The 11,842-nt window shown below is 45.0% G+C and overlaps 1 protein-coding gene across 1 annotated transcript in view; it reads right to left on the reverse strand.

Moving 5' to 3' along the window:
* SATB1 (SATB homeobox 1) overlaps positions 1-8,283 on the reverse strand; it is a 95,636-nt gene extending 87,353 nt beyond the window's left edge. Inside the window, exon 1 of the mRNA XM_081160361.1 lies at positions 8,063-8,283. The gene's annotated coding sequence lies outside the window, so the exon portion shown is untranslated. The remainder of the gene's footprint in view (positions 1-8,062) is intronic.
* Positions 8,284-11,842: the final 3,559 nt, after the last annotated feature.

Below are 11,842 nucleotides of genomic sequence, written 5' to 3' on the forward strand. Positions count from 1 at the left end.
CTGTCAAAAAATGACAGAGCACATAGTTAAAGACAGAAAAACATTCAATTATCCAGAAAGCCGGACATGTGTAGATTAAGTGTTCAGATAAACCCAGTAAAAACAGAAAATTAGAGAGAAAGGTCCCCCCACCCCCATTAAATCAGTATTGCGGCACAAGCTAAATTCACTGTTTTATTATTAATTTAGCAAATCTTTAATGAATGTTCACTCTGCAAGGCACAGAATGTTAACTGTGAACTTTTCTCTATTTTATATAACAGAGACCTGCACCTTACACTGAATTTCTTTTCTGTAGTTTAATATCTTACAGAAATAAAAATATAAGCAGCACCTAAAAATCATAAAGTGGGAATACTAGTGCATTTTTTTAGTGCTACATTCCATGGCTACAAGGTCTACATATCCAAATTAACCAAGGAAATTCAAAGAGTTAACCAATCTGATAGAATTGCCTAAGTAAGGCTAAGTCCAGCGTCAAACTCATCTGGCCAACCCATTTGTTCTGCCATGTCCAAAGCCAAGGCAAAAACTCAGGTCTGAAATCCGGAAAATGAAATAGTCTTAGAACTACCACTGTGATCCACTGCTCAAATCTATCTTAAGTATCAGGTTTTGGAGCATTTTAAGAAAACAGAACTTGGATAAAAGAACAATGACTGAAAGGATTCCACAAAAAAGAAGTATTCAGAAGGGCTAAATCAAGGCAATAAGCTTGCAATGGCTTGGGCTGCCCAAAGTTTAGCATAAAGCAAGAAAATGTGAGTATCTGAAAATACAATGTGGGAAAGGTCTAACTGCTGAGGGGCAACAATTTCTAATGCCACTGGCAAAAGTGATCAAGCCGATACTAACTACAAGGAAAGAAAAATATAAACAAAACAGGAGGAAAATTTTGTATCCCAGTGAAAAAAGTTCTAAAATTAAATTGTTTTAGTAGAAAACATTTTGGTGATTCTGGACTAAACTGTGACTCCATACATTCTAAAAGCATATTTTTAAGAGTCTAGCAAGCAGCAGCTTGTATGTAAGCATATACATCATTTTTTTTTTACATGACTGTTTAATATAGAGTTAACATGTCTCAGAAAAGGCTGTAATTAACTGTCTACTGCTCTAATAACACTAATAAGCGTACAGTATTATTAAAATACAATGACTGCATACAAAGTAAGGCTGTCATTTTTTTCACTTTTAAGATAATGTTCTAAATTGTTTTTGAGTCTTTTCAACCACCTGAAAGAGCCCACCTCTAAGATTTGTTTTATAAAGTGTAGCTATTAAAATATTGTTATTTCCCCCCACAGTCTGAAGAAATCTGGCTCACATTAAACAGGATATCTAGGTATGATTTTGATTGGTAAAGACACAATGGGAAGTACTGGGATTATTTTACCAATTCTGTACATTCTTTTAAAATTTCAAAGTGTAAGAATTTTAGTTTAGTATCCTCAGTGACTGCTAAAATACTTGAATGGGGAAAGAAAGGTTAGCTTTATCAAGAACCAGAGAGCCATGCTGTTAATTCCCAATGATTTCCATTGTCTGGTTCACTGGGACAGGAAAAAATTGCATTCAACATCAAACAGCTAATTATGGACATGCTCTATTCAAGCCTATCTCATTTTAAAAGATATCTGTGTACACTGGGTTCTATTTTATTTATAATAATTATTATAATAAAATATTTATAACATAAAACCTCTTTTACCTTAAAGTCCTTAACATTATAAATGTTAAGAGGCCAAATTCTCATTTACATGCTCTTAACAGCATTACAGAAACCATTGAGTAAGACTAGAAAGGAACATCTAGCAATCAGGTTTGCTCTACGCCTGGCTTCCTGGAAAACTGCATCTGAAGAATTCCCTTTTCTTTAAATATATCAAGGAAAGACAGTCTAATAACTTCCCCTGGGAGCTTTCTACCATATTTTGCCACCCACAAAAGAATGCCCCCTGAAGAATTTTTGTTGGGATCTGGTCTCCAAGCATCTCTAGCTGAGAAAAAGCATCATCCCAACGCAGAGACCGCCCCCCAGACACTCACTGTCTGCCTCTCCCTGTGGCTGTAGCCCTGACTCTCCATATGGAATTGATGGGAACATTTCTGGCACTTACCCTCCAAATATCAGAAGCTGCTCTCTGAATCTAGCCCTACAGGAGAGCTACCAAAAAGTAGTCTTTGCTGAGGTGTCAATGACGGAAGTTCAAGCTGGCAGCGCTAGCAAGGCAGGAGCATCCCCAAATGAGGTGGTTACCAGTTGCCTGCGAAGCAGCTGGACCATTACTGCAGTTCTGAGGGTGCGTCACAAATCAGGTCATAGCTCTGGGTAGAGTCCACCCACTTCACCCTGCACAACGCCCCCTCCGCTTCCTGCACACCTGAGGGGGGAGGGGGAGGGGCAATGCAGGTCCACAGGCGTTCTTGCAAAGGCACAACCAGGTGCCTACTGACATCGGCTTCTTCCACACGCATTTCAGCTTCATTTGGGGGATCTGCACCCCAAGGTACTCAAAATGTGTGCCACAATAAGCAGGTTCTAAAATGAGCCATGAGCATGATAAAATACCGCCTAGTTCAATGTTTTATCCAGCAAGACCTTTCCTCCACTGGAAGCTGAACCAAGTCTTAATTTCTGATTACAAGACACTTCGCTACCAAATGTCAAATAACTGGTCTGAGATTTCAGGAGAATCTAGGGACATAAATGCTGGGGTAGCAGTTAACTAATTTCCATCTCTCACAACTAAACTAGATCACGGCATAAACGGAATTGCATCCTTTGAAAGTCCATTGAAAGAGATGATGAGAATTTCTGTTAGGAACCAAGCCTCAGACAGCAACGGTGGAAGTGACAAGGAATAACTGAAAAGATTAAAAATAGGCCAATATGCTGGAAAAATGCTATGCTACTAGATCTCACCCTGAGTACATAGACACACAATCTGTATCTATTTACTCTGAAATGAAATATCGGATCTTAGAAAAGACTAAAGAAATAAACAGCAAAAGGTACCATAAGTTCAGAAGTACTAAATAATGGGTGGATCCCACTCCATGAAGCCATCAAGTTCACGTAGACTTACCATTGAGAACAGCGCTGGCGGAGAGTATATAAATTACCGTAGTAGACACTCTTTCTTTGGTATAGTGAAGCAGAAGAAACTTGTGTAACACATTTGATTTATATGCTGTATTAAGACCACATTCTGTTCTGATGTCGATGAAACATGTCATTAGAGATTGACAACTGTGTGAATACGAGTGTAAGAGCTACTTATAGAATGTAAGTGAAAATAAGCATGTTCTCAAGTGAACCATACGTTGGAGAATTCAACTTGAACGTAGGGTTTTGATGTTTCCAGGAGTTTGAAAGAGAAGGGACTTTTCATTTAAAAAGAAAACCAGAAATGCATTTAGTATTGTAAGACAGCTGAAATCACCCTTATCGCAGGGTTGACAGATTAACAAGGAATCAGAGGAAAGACAACACTATCAAGCAACCCACGGGCCCTACTTTGTACTTTTATTTGCAGATTTCCATTAAAAACTGAAACATTCCATCTAAGACTTGGAAGGCAAGACACTTTATCAAAGTTATCATCAAAGTAATCAAAAGAGTTTAAGTAACCTATCTGGAACTTTGTCGAAAGTTAATTTAGAAAACACACACTTGAATGTGTGTGAAAGTATTTGTCCTGAGGTTGCTCTAAGATGACTATTTTAAGTGGCATGCAGATTATTTGGGGGTTTTGAGGTTATAGTTGAGGTATGTAAAGGAACATTTCTTCCAACTGGTTCTCACACGACAAGAAATGAAATGACTTTTAAGGTTTTGCCACCGGGAAATGAGAAAAACTGCTCTCGACCCCTACCCCCAACCAGGAAGAGTCTGAAGCCCTGGATTACAGCACAGGTAGATATTAAAACGGAGACAGAGCCGTTATTTAGTGGTGACAGGAATATAAATACGTGCACTAACCTATAAACTGGTACTTACTTCAGGAAGGTAAGTAATATTTTTCCTCTGATTGCTGAGCTGTCAGTTTAATGCAGCGTAAATAAACAGTAGGTGCCTGCTAGCTCGAAGTAGGAAGTGTTCATTCCACACGAGGAACAGATTACTGAAGCCTCATGCTCATGATGCTGCAACATAACTTTCATTTTACCAGAAAATACACCCTACCGTGGATGACTTTTCGTGCCTGATCTATTAATTAACTTAACTCTGCTCTGTCAAAATGTAAACCAATTTGTTAAAATCATCCCAGAGTTTGGGAGTTTGAAAACCAAATCAATTTGAAAAGCAAGAGTAATGACTGCTCTGTAATCTGATCACAAATGCTAAAACCGAATACTTAACAGAATAAGTAATAACTGTACAAAGCCAAAAAAAAGGGGGGGGGGGAGAACGTATTTAAGTAAAGAATTTAATAATCTGAGTTACGGAGTTTACTCGAAATCCTCCTCCTTTGCTAATTAAAAGCAACTGGCACCTTTACTTTTCTGACACCTTGTGCTACTTAGGCCCGTTAAATATGTGTGCTTTTTCTGCTCTCTGAAATATCTAAAGGTAAACCACTCATAAAAATCAAATCACACTCCTTAATTCTAACAGAAACATTACTGAACTCTGCTGAGAGAAGTGGCACGCTTTAAGATCAAATGACGACACCCTTCCTAACAGCATTCGTATAAAATGTGGTTTTCTTCCCATTTCTATATGCCACAAAGCTATGACAATATATAGCAACTAATTTTCTCCTTACGTACAAGTACTGAGCAAAATACCTCATGGCATCATTTAAGGCGGAACTCGTCTTATCTAAAAAGTACATAAGGCATTTTAGGGAGGTTTTCATTTAAAACATGAACAAATTCTGATAATTAACCAATGGATTGTAAAGGGAAAAGAGGGGTTTTAAAATATTTTTGCATTCAACTACAGCATGTGTAGACATGGTCTGAAGACTGATCCAGGGACACGTATTTATTTTATATACTTCATCAATCCCAAGTACTAATATAATAAGAGTCATCCAAGATAACATATCGTGAAAGAAATGATGTGTTTGTGTAAAGGGCATATCTATGTATGGCCCTTTTGGAAATTTACAGAGCAGATGACAAACCACTGGAGTGCTTTATAGAGTCCCTATTGTATATCCATGTTGTCTTTAGCTTAATAATGTTTGTAACCAAAAGATTTTTACAATAATGAGGAACAGGTGCCTGTCACCTGACCTTTTAGGCCTAATTTACAATCCACAACCTGTCACCTGAAAAAATAATTCAAAATCTCCTCCAGATATTTCAGTCTTTGCTAATTTAATGTAGTCTTTCTCAGCATATCATATCTTATTAAGTCCCAGGTTCTTATAGCTGGCAACAGACTTCTTTGCAGAAATAAGCCAATATTCATTTTGTTGTTGTTCTTGTTTCAGAGGCTGAGAGACAAAAGAACTACTTTTGTAGATTATCAACCAGAGAATATATTAATTTATTACAACAACTGAACAAAAGGCATTCCTTTTGAATACTTTTACATACAAAGAACTATTATTTATTACATATTTCAGCTTGTGGGAAAATGAGGAATGCATTGATTCTGGAAATAACTATTCAGGCTTGGGGAAGTTCTTTAGGTTTTCTTTATCTCTTTTCCCCCCTTCTCCCCATTCTCTCCCACCCCCGACACATTTTAAGGCGCTAGTACTTTAGGAGGGAAATCTCTGTTCTTTTTCATACATCATTTGTATTCATTATATGGAAAAGAATACAAAATTGAGCAGTGATTTTTATTTCTCTTGTACAATCTTGTTACATGTAGGCACACTCAAATTTAACAGTGCTTTGTATTTTATAGCTACTGTTTACATATTATGTATTACATATGACGGAACAGCCCTACATTTAAAATATTGTTTCCATTAGAAAAAACATGAAGTAATAAGTGTCAAATGGAGATGAAGAATAAACATGCTTGGTATATTTATAAAATGCATAGTGATTTAAAATATGCAGAAATAGGATACATATTTTGCTACTGTTACATAGTATGCACATTGTTTTAAAGTATATTTAATAATGTGCCTAACCAAGTTAATTAAAGTATTTATGTCTGGTGATTGTGTTAAACACTTGAAGAGGTAGTGAAAGATACAGCCAGTTACTTCTGCAAACTAAAGTTGAAATTATGCACTTATTATAACCTTTTCTAACAATGTGAGAAAAACAGAGTAAATATATTGAATTTGTTTCACAACAGATGCTTAGGTTGTTAATATTTAAGATGCCTATTCATGCTATTCCTGTCTGCACATTTGTCAAAAATGTAAGCTTGAATGCTAATGTTTGCCAGCAGACTGGAGCAGCCAGTATATGAATGTACTACTGTTCTACTAAAATAATATGCAATAGAAATAAAGAACTGCTGCTAAATCATAGCACCAGTACCACACAGCAGATTAAAGGTTTGTAGAGCAAACACCTCAACCTTGGTTTTCTCCAGTCTTAAAGTACCGGGCAAATTTTTTTGCAGCTACATTTTGACTATAGAATAAATCTTATATTCCTGACATCGCAGAAAAATCCACTTTAGACAGGATGTAAATTTCAATAAAGTTTCAGTGGGATGAGTTACTCCGTCCGTCAGCAGCACCAACACTGCAGATTTCGGGAACTGCTTCGGACAAAACCTGGCACGGAGCAGCAGACTTTTAATCATTCTTACCCCCCTCCTCTGTCCTCCTGGGAAAGTCAGGTGGCCTGGCCTCCCAGGACGCAAGCATGGAACCCAGGTTCTGCCCTGAAAATGGGGCGCCTTTCTGTTTTCCCCGTCTCTCTTACAACCCTGTGGAGTCCACGTCTTAACAACGTTCGCCTGGAAATTCCGAATGCCGCTGAGAATGTTCGCCGAGGAAGGGCGCAGAGGTCAAAGTTGCCAACCAGGGCACTTCGGGAGGCGATCCTGTGGTTGACATTTGTAAGTGAAATTTGCAACGCCCTAGTGGAGGTCCGGGCCACAACCTCCTGCCGGAGCCCTCAGTCCCTCTCGGTATTCTGGGGCCGTCTCAAGAGTCCCGCTCAGTGAATTTCCCCGGTACTCGCGCGTCACTGCCCGGACCTGCCACCTGCCCGCGTCGCCCCCTCTCACGGTGGCTGCCCCCACCGGCGCTGCGCCGCCCCGGGAGCCTCGGCCGTGGGGCGCTCGGAGGAGGCCGCCGCGCTCGAGTGGGGACCGCGGGAGGGAGACCCCGGGGCCGCTCCTGTGACGTCCCGGTCCCTGCAACGAGGGCAGCACCTCTACCTGCCTCCGGCCCGTCTCCAACCCCACATTCACGCCGGGAGTCCCTTCAGGACCGGTCTCGCTACAGCCAGCGAGGGCTGGGAACGCGCAGCGCCGCGGCTTTCAAACTCCTGGCTCCAACTTGAGCGCCCCGGCGCCCGAGTGGTTCCCGGGATGGAGAAGTTGCCACAAACTTCCCGGGTCCCCGTCCGCCGCCGCTCCCAGCCCGCGGCGCGGGCGGGGGGCGGAGGAAGGCGGGGAAGGGCCGGGGAAGGATGCTGGGCTGCCCCGCGCCCCGCGGGGGAGCGTGTCCACTCCCCCGGCCGACTCCGCGGGCCACCCTGCTGCCAGCCCGGCTGGGAGGCGCGCAGACCGGCTCCCCCTTGCTCCGGAGGCTTCCTTCGGTCTTTTCGGCTCCCCTTTTCTCTTCCAAAAGGGGTCACACTGACGACCCGAAGGAGTTTGTTCATCCAGGGTCTGTCGGGCAGGTGTGGCAGCGCGTGCACACCCCGAGAGAGCGCGACTGGCATCTTCGAGTCCCCCGTCCCGCGCGCTCTCCCTCACCCTAGCGGCCCACCCCTCCGCAGCCGGCTGCGCGCGCGAGAAGGGGCTCCGCAGACCCCCGCCGCCCGGCGCCCCCGAGAGGGGAGGCCACGGGCGCCGTGGGTGGGTGGGTGCTGCAAAGAAGTTTGGATCGGTTCCGAAAAAAAAGAGAGACAGAGATAAAAGCGCGAGAGTAGGGAGAAAAAGAGGCAAAGGCGCAGAACTCACTCAGGCATGGGCGCTGGGGGCGGCGGTGGCTGTCGGGTGCGGGCCGGAGCCCGGGAACGGCTCCCCGGGCGGGCGCACCGGCGTCGGACTTCCGAGGCGGCGGCTTCTGCCTCCTGTGCCGCCGCCGCCGGAGCTGCGGCTGCCGCGGAAGTTAATTGCAACTTGACTTCAAGTTGTCTTCTTTCCCCATCCGAAGTGGGCGTTTAAAGGGGAGAGCGAGGCGAGGAGCGAGCTAGCGAGCGCGCGGGGCCGAGGGAAGGAAGGGAAGGGGGGAGGGAGGAGATGTTACCGGGGGGGAGGGGGCGGGGGCGGGAGGGGGAAGGGGCCGGCGGGAGCTGCTCGCGGCTCGGCGGTCGCCGCGCCCGCAGTCTGCAGGCGCAGCGGAGCGGCCGGCGCGCCCCCCGCGGGAGCCCGCAGCCCCCGCGGCGCGCATCCAGCCGCGGCTCCTCGCGCTCGGCGCGCTGCGCCCTAGGGCTCCGTGGACCCCGCGTCGCCTCCGCTTCGGAGAGTGTGCGGCGCGGGCTGGCCGGCGGGGCGGCGAGGGCCCGGCCCGCCTCCCCTGCGCCCGCCCCGGCTTCTCCCCCTGGCGGTGGAGCCTCGGCGGCCGCTGGCAACACTAGTCGCGCCGGAGCCCGAGCCGAGCCGAGCCCGAGCCGCCGCCGCCGCCGCGCGCCGCTCCCAGGCTCCCTCCCAGCGCGCGGGCCGGGGTGTTGGGGGGCGGCGGGCGGGAGGGACGGGGGCGGGCGAGGGGCGCGCACGGGGATTGGCACCGAGGATCGGACCCTCAGCCGCGAGGGGTAAGTGTGGGCGCCTTGGAGTGCGCTTGGGGGTGCGCGGCGCGGTTCTCGACGCCCGCCAACCCTACCCCCTCACCTCTCCCGGGCCCCCACCTCGCGCACCCCTCCTCTTGCCGCTTGCGGCTTCCTCTTGTTGTTCGTTGTTTGGCTGGGCTTTTTTTTTTTTTTTTTTTTTTTTGAGGGGGAGCAAAGGGGTGACTGCAGTGTGTGCCAGCCGAGGAGGAAGTCAGGTGAGAGGCCCCGACGCCCCCCCAACCCCGCCTGCGTGGGATGTATCACTCCCCACTAGGGGCATGCGGGCCAGTTTTTTTTCTCGTCAGTGTTCGGTGAAGACGATCTTTCCTAGAGGGCCTCCTTCCCCTACAGCCTGTTCGGTGCATCTCCCTTCATCTCACCCTCGCCCCCTTAGCACCCCGCAGAGGAGCGCTGCGCCCCGCAGGAGCACGTGGCGGAAGGAAGGGGCGCGGACCCCGGGACCCCGCGCGGGCCCTGCCCGCCTGCTTACTGTTTACCCTCCATCAGCCGCTGGGCTGCTGCTCTGCTCCCTGAGCGTGACGCCTAAGCTGAGGTCCCATTTCTCCAAAAAGCTGGAAGCGGAGAGGGCCGGTGAGGAGGGGCGAGGAAACGTTCCCCAAAAGGTACGGAAACTCCAAAAGCCCCTGCGACACCAGGGGCGACGCGAGGCTCAGGACCCCAGCCGAGGCGAAACTGAAATTCAACTTTGCCCCTCTCCTCTTGCCCTTCTTCCCCCGCCAACTCTAAGGAAGCTAACAGGTTTTTTTTTTTGTTTTTGTTTTTGTGTTGTGTCGTCTTTGGGAAATTTGCATTGATGGGACAACAGAAAATTACTGCTGTTTACTCAGAGTTAAGGGGATTGCACAAAGGGAAAAAGAAACATAGTCTTTACTTTTTCTCTTCGCGTGTGTGTGTGTGTGTGTGTGTGTGTGTGTGTGTGGTTGTTAGGTCCATGGCTTGAATTGCAAAACGTCAGTTTGTAACAATAAGAACTGCAGAGCCGCCTGGGTGTATTTTTAGAAGCTGCACTTTCTTGAGTTCCTTTCACACAAGGCTTGCTCTCTCATTAAGTCCCCATAAATAATTGTATTTAGAGAGGAGGAAACTATGGAAGCAGGAGGGAGACCGCTAAGCTCTCCATCCCGCCAGCCTGGAGCACAGTGTGCAGTGAAGTTCCTGGAAAGTGACTGTGGGCTGAGAATTCAGTTTTTCCTAAAAGCCTGTTAGGTCCTCTCTGTCGAATGTCTATGAATAAAGCACTCTGGGAAAATCCTGGTCCCCGTGCAGTCTTATTTTATCTTTTACACAGTGGCTGACTCCACTTTCAAACCCTGGTAACAAACACGTCAACTGTGCTGTATTTTGGTGTGGGTTTTCTAAATAAAGGAGAGGAGCGCCTGTATTCATGCTGCTTTCTCATCTGCCGGTTCTTTTCTATCAATGGGTGTTGAATTCACCGGAATGTATCCGTCTTTTTCAGTTGATTGTCATGTTAGGCGGAGACGACAGTTCCAAAGATGTAAGAATATAAAAAGTTTCTTTTAGAGAACTAGCCCTCATTTTTTTAAGACCTCTGCTCCTGGTTCTGTAAAGCAAGACAACAAGGTATAAATGATGGCAATGGGAAAAACAAAAAATAAAGCACAAAAGTTTGTTTTTTCCTGGACCACTTCCTTCCCCTACCGGACCCAGGAGACACCAAACCCTGCCTTAGTTTCCCAAAATGCTGAATTGCCTTACCAGTACCAATATCGCCATCTGGGAATGACATCAGGTTTGGAATGGAAAGAATAAATAAATCCGCAGTCTTTAATTACTGCTTATTAGCAATTTCTTGTAGCAGGCAGCTGATTCTCCAATTCTAAGAGCCTGAAATGAACCTTCACAGAAACTGAAATACAAAAAAAGAAAAAAGATTTTTTTTTTCTCCCTTACGCACTCATCTACTCCCCCAACTTATCAAGTAATCCCTCAGAATTTAAGGTGTGATATGCTCCCCTGCATTAAACCAAGGGAACATTTTGCCCCAACCTTTTGAATTTTCTTCCCCCACAAATGGCATTGTACGGAGAGATCACAGACTCTATTATAATACAGAATTATGTAATGATGGGTAAAGTGTATTAAGTAACATATCTTGATAATCTCGTGTAAACCTTGCCCCCTGGCACATAGTAGGAATACACTAAGTACTTACTGAATTAAGATGTTAATGAAACATTGTAACTGGCCACAAATTCAATAATACAGAGCTAAGACTTTTTTTTCAGGGAAGAAAAAAAAAGGCATTTTGCTTGAAAGTTATTAGGGTAATACATTTGTATTCCTAGACTTTTTTTAATAAGTCCAAATAAACATAAATAGTTGAAAGACAAATAAATCTGAAACATATAAAATAATAATAACTAGTGTCAAAAGCTGATTATTTTCCTCGGAGAATAGACAATAATATATTGCCTACTAAATAGTATGAGAAAGACGTAAAGGAGAGATAAAACAATATTGGCCTTCAAGGAATTTATTTGCTGGGGAAATGACATTAAAATGTGAAAAGACAACTCAATAAATCAGTAAATTGTTTGAATCAAAGGAATGGTTGAGAAAATAGATTTTTTTTTTTTTTCTTTTTTAGACCAGAGGAAATAGCATCCTGAAGCTCTGGGTTGTAGGGTATTTTTCCAGTCAAAACTTTAGGGGCCATCAACGCAAACGTCTTGGGTGAAGGGGAACTTGCCACTTACCTCCACAAAGGCAGGGATTTGAGCTACAGAATACTTAACACACCGTAGACTTCAGTGTATATTGTGTGAATGGATGAATCAAATCCTAAGCAGTTTATTTCATCTTTGTACACTTTAATATTGCATTTTCTTAAATTGCACAGAATTGGTCTTCCTAAAACTTCCAACCATTAGTCTTTTTCTGTCATTTGCCGCAAAACAGAGCACGTCTGCTTTACTAATCAGGA

The sequence above is a fragment of the Miniopterus schreibersii genome (genome assembly GCF_964146895.1).
Source record: "Miniopterus schreibersii genome assembly, chromosome: 15".
Taxonomy (NCBI): domain Eukaryota; kingdom Metazoa; phylum Chordata; class Mammalia; order Chiroptera; family Miniopteridae; genus Miniopterus; species Miniopterus schreibersii.